This window comes from Carlito syrichta, unplaced genomic scaffold (genome assembly GCF_000164805.1).
Source record: "Carlito syrichta isolate Samal-C Ts95f unplaced genomic scaffold, Tarsius_syrichta-2.0.1 Scaffold314352, whole genome shotgun sequence".
NCBI lineage: Eukaryota > Metazoa > Chordata > Mammalia > Primates > Tarsiidae > Carlito > Carlito syrichta.
The window spans coordinates 306,888-315,186 of record NW_007258448.1 but is presented as its reverse complement, the minus strand read 5'-3'; the positions used below and the strand labels follow the sequence as shown (position 1 = coordinate 315,186).

Sequence of the window (8,299 nt, the reverse complement as noted above, 5' to 3'; positions counted from 1 at the left end):
AAAACTATGAAAATATAACTCTCTATTTGAGGAAGTCAGTATGTGAAGGAAAGATAAATCAAATTTCTATTTTAGAAGCCAAAGATTTATCTATGTTTGTCACACAGACTGGGTTCAGATTCTGATCACACCATTGGCTAGAGGTGTGACCGTGGGCAGATTTGTTTTTTTCTTTTTTTTTTTTTTTGAGTTGGAGTCTCACTCTTGTCAGCCAGGCTGGAGTGCAGAACTGCATTTTAGAATACTCAAGACCACAGCCTTCACCTGCTGGGCTTAGGCGATCCTTCTGGAACCTCAGCCTTCCAAGTAGCCTGGAACTATAGACACTCACCACCACGTCCGGCTACAGATTTCACAACCTCTCTAAAAGTTAGTTGCTAACAGCATAAAAGAAAGTAATGCATGAAAAGCATTTTTTGTTTTGCTTGGCCCATAGTATGCACTAATAAATAGTAGCTGCCACTATGACTACTACAGCATGTTAAGCAAGCATGTGTGAGAATGGAAGCATGTGGAGGAATCGAGGCATGTGATTTCTACACTCGGGAGTGCTGAATAAACCATGTTGTGTACCTGTGTTCCGACTGTGATCCATCATATAAGGTCGAAGTGGCATTTTCCATTGTGGTGTCATGTCAGCACTCAAGAGAATTCGGGAACATTTGGGAACACTCAAGAGAATTTGGATTTTCAGATTAGGAATGCTTTTCTCACTGTGTTGTTTTGTTTTGCTTATTTTCTACTTTGTGGAGCAAAGATATTATTGAAAATGTCAAATGCATGATACCAATAGGATAATACAAATATTCCAAAATTAGAAAGACTTCTAGTCCAAAGCATTTTGATAAGGGATGCTCAACCTACTGCCAACAACTATAATTATTTGTACACCTTTATTTCACTATGTCCTCATTCACCCAATTGTCTTTTCATTTCTCATATTTTATTCAACTACATCATAATCTAGACAAGGAAAATTGAGTCAGAATACTGACACATTCAGTTAAAACTCGGATCAGAAATTCCAATTGTCTCAAAACCTGGAGTCCATGTTTTTTGTAAAATGTTTCTTTTTTTTTTTTTTTTTGAGTTGGAGTCTCACTCTGTCGCCCAGACTGGAGTGCAGTGGCCGCTCCCGGCCACCGCAGCCTCGACCTGCTGGGCTCCGGCGGTCCTTTCGCCTCAGCTTTCCAAGTAGCCGGAATCACAGGCGCGCGCTACCACGTCCGGCTGATTTTTTGATTTATTGTAGAGATGAGGTCTCGCTGCCCAGGCGGGTCTCGAACCCGTGGGCTCAGGCAATCCACTCACCTCAGCCTCCCAAAGGCGCGGGATTACAGGCTGAGCCACCGAGCCCGGCTTGTAAAATGTTTCTAATGAAAAAATTGTTCCACTGAAAATGACTATCTCTTACTTTTCGAAAATGATGGAGGTCATCTAAACACGTAGTGTGAGGCTCCAACTCTCTCTTAAATGAATTTATTTTCTTTATTTCCCCAATTATCTCTTTATCCTTTTATTTCAAGGAGAAAAGTATTCCTCCTCCTCGAAGTTACCTTTCCCCAAGGTTCTGGTATCCTTGAGAAAATTGCTTCCATATTTTCTCTATTCTTTTTATTTGCCTTAAAAATATCATGAGATGTCTTTAAATTTTTTTGCAAAAAGTGGTACATACAAATATCCAGTAGAAAAAAAGTTAAAAGTCACCCAAAATGTTACCACCTAGAATCGCTATTATATGTGATCATTATTTCAGACATCTCTTTTTATTTGCACATGGAAAGAAAAATAAAAAATAGCTATAACTCCTAAAAAATCCAACTGCTTATAAATTTAAAATATTTAATTTATTTTTATTGAAATCCTTAGACAATGTAAAAATGAAACAGAAGGACAAATTTTAGGTAAATATTTTCTTGCCAAAATAAATATTATTTCAAGAGAAACCTTAAAGTTTTGGGAGGAGAAAAGACAAGACGTTTGAGATTTCTACTTCTAGCCCATATGGAATAACAGGGACTAGATGTATCCTCCTACCTTAAAAGTAAATAACTGAATAAAATATATAAAACAATAGTTTTAACATATTGAAAAACAATGCCACACTGTTTTTCTGAGAGAGAAAAGCAAATAAAGTAAACCTTATGATTATTCTAGCTAACTTCCTACAGAGAGTGTCCAAGACCTGAAAACAGGGAGGGTACACTTAAAAAGAGCCTGGTAATCTGTCTGAGATGAGAAATCAGAGTTCTGAGTTTAGGAAGGGTCAAGGTGCTTAGAATTCATGGGACAGCGTCACAAACTGGGGACAACTCCAGAGAGAAAAGTTCTAGAGATCTATAGAGGGTTTCCCTTGACTCTTTAGCTCATCACTGCATCAGCTGAGGAAACCATAATGGTAGGGAAAGATCTACTAGAAAGAAGCAGGTAGAACCATTCCTGGAAATCACACAGGTTTGAGAATAATACACAGGGTTGAGAAGATCCCATTAGCCAGAGTGGAAAGACTTCTTAACTTCTGAGACAATCAACTAGAAATGTTGAAAGATTATTAACTCTGTAATGGAGTCCATTAAACTTGAAGGTGACTTTTACATGATTTAGATTTTCTGTTTGAATATCCGAAGAATTTTTTGTTATAATTGATTGAATGTCGACTCTTCTATTTCAACTTTGGCCAAAATATGGTGCACTCATTCAATCTGGTTATTCATGTCTTCTAATTAAGGGGAAATTTTTCTGTATTTATTATGGTATACTTTCTTTGTTTATTTGTGTGATTGTCTACTTTAAAAATCCTCATGTTGGCCGGGCACAGTGAGTCAGTCAGTAATCCCAGTGCTTTGTGAGGCCGAGGCGAGAGGTTTGCCTGAGCCCATGGGTTCGAGACCAGCCTCGGCAACTTAGTGACACCTCATGTCTATAATAAATCACAAAAACTAGCTGGACCTGGTGGCGTGAGCCTGTAGTTCCAGCTACTTGGAAGGCTGAGGCAGAAGTATCGCTTAAGTCCAGCAGTTGGAGGCTGCGGTGGCCATGAGTGTGCCGCTGCACTCCAGCCTGGGCGACAAGAGTGAGACTCCAATTAAAAAAAACAAAAAAATCCTCACGTTGGCTTATTTTTGTCTATCTTCCAGATCTATTATTTTCTCTATTATATGTCTTCTTTTAAAAAATTTTATCTGTATATCACTTTACTAGGGCTGCCATAACAAAATACCACAGATTGAGTGGCTGAAACAACAAAAATTTATTTTTCTGCTGTTCTGGAGAATAGAGCCTGGCAGGGTTGGTTTTTCTCTCTTTGGCTTATAGATGACTGCTTTCTTGCTGTGTCCTTACATTATCCTTTCCCTGTGCACATGCATTCCTAGCATCTCTTTTTCTTCTTCTAAGGACACCAGTTCTATTGGATTAAGGCCCTGCCCTTATGACCTTATTTAATGATATTTATTTCAGGAAACTATCTTTGAATACAGTCACCTTAAAATGTGACTACATCTGGAAGTTAGAGTTTCAACATATGATTTTTGGGAGGACACAATTCAGTCCATAATATGATGCATTCAAATAATCATCCTAAGTCTTTTTTATATTTTAGTCATATATATGCTATTTCATGAGGTTTCCAGTTTAGTGATTTTCAATTGGAATTAGTATTTTCGTCATATTTTTTTTGTAGCTCTTTAATCTCTACTTTCATTTTGCCTTGTGCTTCACATCTTGACCTTGCATTCTTGTTCTATTATATTTATGTTTTTACAAGATTCTTCTACTTCATGAAATAATGATAGGGAATTACCTTCTGTTTCATGAGTTATATTTTCTTCCAGATTGGATTTTTCATCACTACTGTGAATAAATATTCCTTCCTTTCTTCCCCCACCCCCCCGTAGAATATTGCAGGGTTGTGGTGATTTTTTACTTCATTTTGTTTTGTTTTTACCTTGTTTCTCTACGTAAGTTGGGAAGTTTTTCTCAAATCTCCTATTTATTCTAATGATGAGGATTTTTTTTCCTTTAGTATTTAATTTGAAAATAATTTGTCTTACCTTTTGCTTCCATCAAGCACAATTCAGAAAACTCAAGAGGAGAAGGAAAGTCCATTTTTTTACCCATATATTTACTCTTTCGGTTGTTGTTGTTTTTCTGATGTCCTGAGCTTGCTCTTTTTTCTTTCTTTCTTTCTTTTTTTTTTTGTTGTTCATTTGTTTCAAAAATTTCCTTTAGCCATTCTTTTCGAGTTGGTCTCCTGGTGACAGATTCTCTTCATTTCCTTCATCTGAAAATGTCTAAAATTTCTTGAAGTATATTTTTATTAGATAAAGAATTCTGAGTTGGTAGTTTTTATCTTTCAGTACTTAAAAATAATATTCCACTTCTTTCTGGTCTCCATGGTTTTTAGTGAGAAATATGCTCTTATTCAAATTATTGTTTTCTTTAAGTTAAAGTGTTGTTTCTTTTTTGTTGATTTCAATATTTTTTCTTTGTTTTTTTGTTTTCAGAAATTTGTATATGCTGTGTCTTAACATGCATTTGTTTGGTTTTACCTTGTTTAAGTTTCTCTCAGCTTTTTGAGTCTGCAGGTTTTCTGTCTTTTGCCAAATTTGGAGGATGTTCAGCTCTTTTTTAAAAAATGCTCTTTTTCAGCTCCATGTTCTTCCTCCAATTTTTTTCAGGACTTCTGAAGTTCTCTTTCTGTGTGTGTGTGTGTGTGTGTGTGTGTGTGTGTGTGTGTGTGTACACACTTTCCTTTTAGTTTGTCTTCCCTTTTGCTTCCACCAAGCACAATTCAGAAAATAGACTATATGTATATAATCTATTTTCTCTCTATTGTTCAGATTGGGCAATTTTTTTATTGTTCTATCATAAAGCTCACCAATTCTTTCTCCTGTCCTATCCATTCTGCTGTTGAGCCAATCCAATGAGCTTTTAAATGTTGGTCATATTTTTTTAGTTCTAAAATTTCCATTTGATTTATCTTTATATCTTCTATTTATTTGCCAAGGCTTTTTAAAAAAAAATTGTTTCAAGTATGGTCATAATTGTTTATTGAAGCATTTTAATGATAACTTCTTTAATCTCTTTGTCAAATAATTCCAGTATCTTTGTTGGTGTCTATTGGGTTTCTTTTCTTATTCAGCTTGAAATTTTCCTGGGTTTTGATATGGCAAATGATTCTCAATGTATCTTAGATACTTTGAGTATTATGTTATGAGACTTCGGATATTATTTAAATCTTCAGTTTTAACAGACTTTCCCTGACACCACAATGGTGGGAGAAGGAAAATGGCACTTAGCTTTTGTCATGTGGAAGTCTAGATCCCTGCTCAGCATGCCAGGGAGGAAGGGAAGGGAGTCTCATTATTGCTGGCAGTGTTAAAAGTGCAAGTTCCTCACTAGGACTTCTGCCCTGACTGGGAGAGGAAAAGGCAACTTGTTGCTGCTACCCACATGATCTTCATTGATGCTAAGTTGAGGAATCATTGGAAGTTGGTGGAAGTCAGTCTTCCCACTCAACCTTCTCTAAAATCACCCTGGTGGGAAAGGGATGAGTTCCTCTTTACCACCAGGTGGGCTTAGAAGCTTAGGTTACCAATTTGGCCTCTACTGACACCACTTGTTAGGGGTGTTAGGGGGCGTGGAGAAAGTTCTTTGCTGTGTGAAAGTTTAGGGTTCTGATTCAGCTTTTGCTGATGGGAGTGGCAATGAAGTTGCAGTTTCTCCAGGATGTTTGGTTGGATTAACAAAGTCACTGTCTAAACGTTTTCTGCCTTGCTAACCAGTCCGTTTTCTGGACCTTTGACTAGACAGAGTCAGCTTATCTTGATGTTTTGCTTGTTTTTACCTGAAGCTAGTGTCATTTCTGAGTTGCCAGATTCTCCCTAACCCAATCTGGTATACATGAAGCAAAAAGAAAACCCAGAGAATTCACTGCTGTGCTTTTCTCAGGTTCCAAAATCCCTATCTAGTTGACCTTCTTCTTTCCACTTTCCAGAATTTTTTGTTCATTTTGTATGTAACATCCTGGAATTTTTGCTGTATTTAATGGGAGGAATAGAGAGAAGTACATCTACTTCAAATTGCCCTGTATATTGTCTTCTCCTCCTCTTCCTCTTCCTCCTCCTTCTCCTCCTTCCCCTTCTTGGCAACAATGTAGTGTGGTAGCTGGATGTTGAGTTCAATCCACTTTTCTGTGACCTGATATTAGAGTAATGTGATAGGGGGAGAGCTCTGTGCAACTGTGAGTTACCTTAATCAGAGAAACTGTAGTTTGTTCTGTCTTTAGACTTTAATAGTTTTCATTCAGGGGGTGAATAAAACCACCCCCTGGATGAAAAATACTCACAGTGAAGGATAATTTGGTAATTTTTCTAAGCAAGAACTTATGTCTAAGAGAGACTCTTCTGGTTGTTTAATTACAGTCGACCCTTGAACAATGTGGGGGTTAGGAGTGCCACATCCCTGTGCATTTTGAACTCCATATATGACTTTTGATTCCCCCAAAACTTAACTACTAATCACTCACTGTTGACCTTACTAATAACATAAAGTCTTACCATAAAGTTGATTAACACATATTATATATGTCATATGTATTATATACGGTATTCTTACAATTAAGTAAGCTAAAAAAGAAAATGTTGCTAAGAAAGTCATAAGGAAGAGAAAACATATATACAGTTAACTAAGTAGAAGTGGATCATCAAAAAGGTCTTCATCCTTGAAGTCTTCACATTGAGTAGACTGATGAGAAGGAGGGGTTGGTCTTGCTGTCTCAGAGGAGGCAGAGACAGAAGAAATTTTCTGTGTACGTGGACTCAAGTAGTTCGAAACCATGTTGTTCAAGGGTCAACTGTACTTTGTTTTGCCTTTACCTCTTCCTATGTAACTTTCTTGCATTTATACCTTCTATGATAAAATAATTTTTAAAAAGAAGAGGTAAAGTATAAATCCGAACCAGTCTTCTCTCCAAATCTTACAGTATTCATGAAGACTTTTAGGGTTTTGTTGACTCTCCAGTATTGTTTCTGAGGTGTTGGAGGGTTAGATCAAGGTTTCTAACCCTTGAGGCTATTGGCTTTTTGGTCTGGATAATTTCTTTGTCGCTGCCCTATGTATTGTCAGACGTTTAACAGCATCTCTGGCCTCTACCCACCCAGTGGCAACACCCCCCATTTGTAACAACAAAATATATCTCCAGACATTGCCAAATGTCCCCAGGGTGACAAAATTAGTCCTGACTGTGATCATTTGTGTTAGAAATAGTGCTATGCCATTCTCTCCCAAATCCTCATTTTCATTCCTTGGCAGCTCCTTCAAGGTTTATGTCAGAAACTCACATTCCTTTTCCTGTTTGTTTACTGCCAACATAGTTTTGGTTGGTTTTTTTCCTACTAGACTTATTCTATCAATTTGGTACGAGAGAACATTTTCTCCTCTTTCCTCATCCTTTGTTCAGATTTTTGCTCTGTTAACTTTTCCTGCACTGATATTCTCTAATATGGAAAAGAAAACATTAATACACATGACCTTGCTAGTTCCTCTGTGTCTCTTATAAGTCTTCAAATTGTTTTATTTGTTTATTTATAGACTCCAACTGGACGTTTTCTGACACAGAATACAATAAGGCTGCAGGAACAGCAAACTGAAAAGACAAAGCAGAAAAGACACAGTTTTATCTATTTTATAATTAAGTTACAGAAGGGCTAGCCATTAGGTAACAAAACAGTTGCGCTTGATGGAAGAATTCTTTTTCTAGTGCCCACACTTTTGGAATTCCCACTCTCTGTTGTCCAGTGGACACACCTATTGAGTTTTGAGCCAACAAGAGATGCAGTAGAAGTGAAAAGCATGGTTTACAGACTCCCCATGCAAGGGTAAACTCTTCTGAAGTAGCAGAAGCCTGGTTAGCTTGACATTCTATACAAAGATCTATAATGTGGTTCCTGCAGATGGCACAGTTATCAACCACAATATCCCAGGCTCAGAGGGCTACTGCATTCCACTTTTTAACTTCAAAGTGCTTCTTGCCCACGCTGCTGTTGGTGCTGCTCAGGGCATCCATATCCATCGCTGCCGCCATTTTGGAAACACACCCCAAATACTTTATTTTTATTTTTTTAGATTAGAAAATATAATTTATTTAAAAGTAAAAGAGAGAGAGAGAGAAGATTCACCTTCCGAAGGTGGGGGAGGCGGCCAAAGCCAGGAAGCATGGCCACAGCCATAGCTCAAAGAGCACAGGTCACACCAGAGTCTAGCAAGGTAATGGCCCCCAATACTTTAAATAAGTTGT

General features: G+C 37.4%; 1 pseudogene; it reads right to left on the bottom strand.

Annotated features, from left to right (window-relative positions):
* Positions 1-7,758: 7,758 nt before the first annotated feature.
* Positions 7,759-8,092, bottom strand: LOC110596816 (annotated as a pseudogene).
* Between the last annotated feature and the right edge of the window lie 207 nt (positions 8,093-8,299).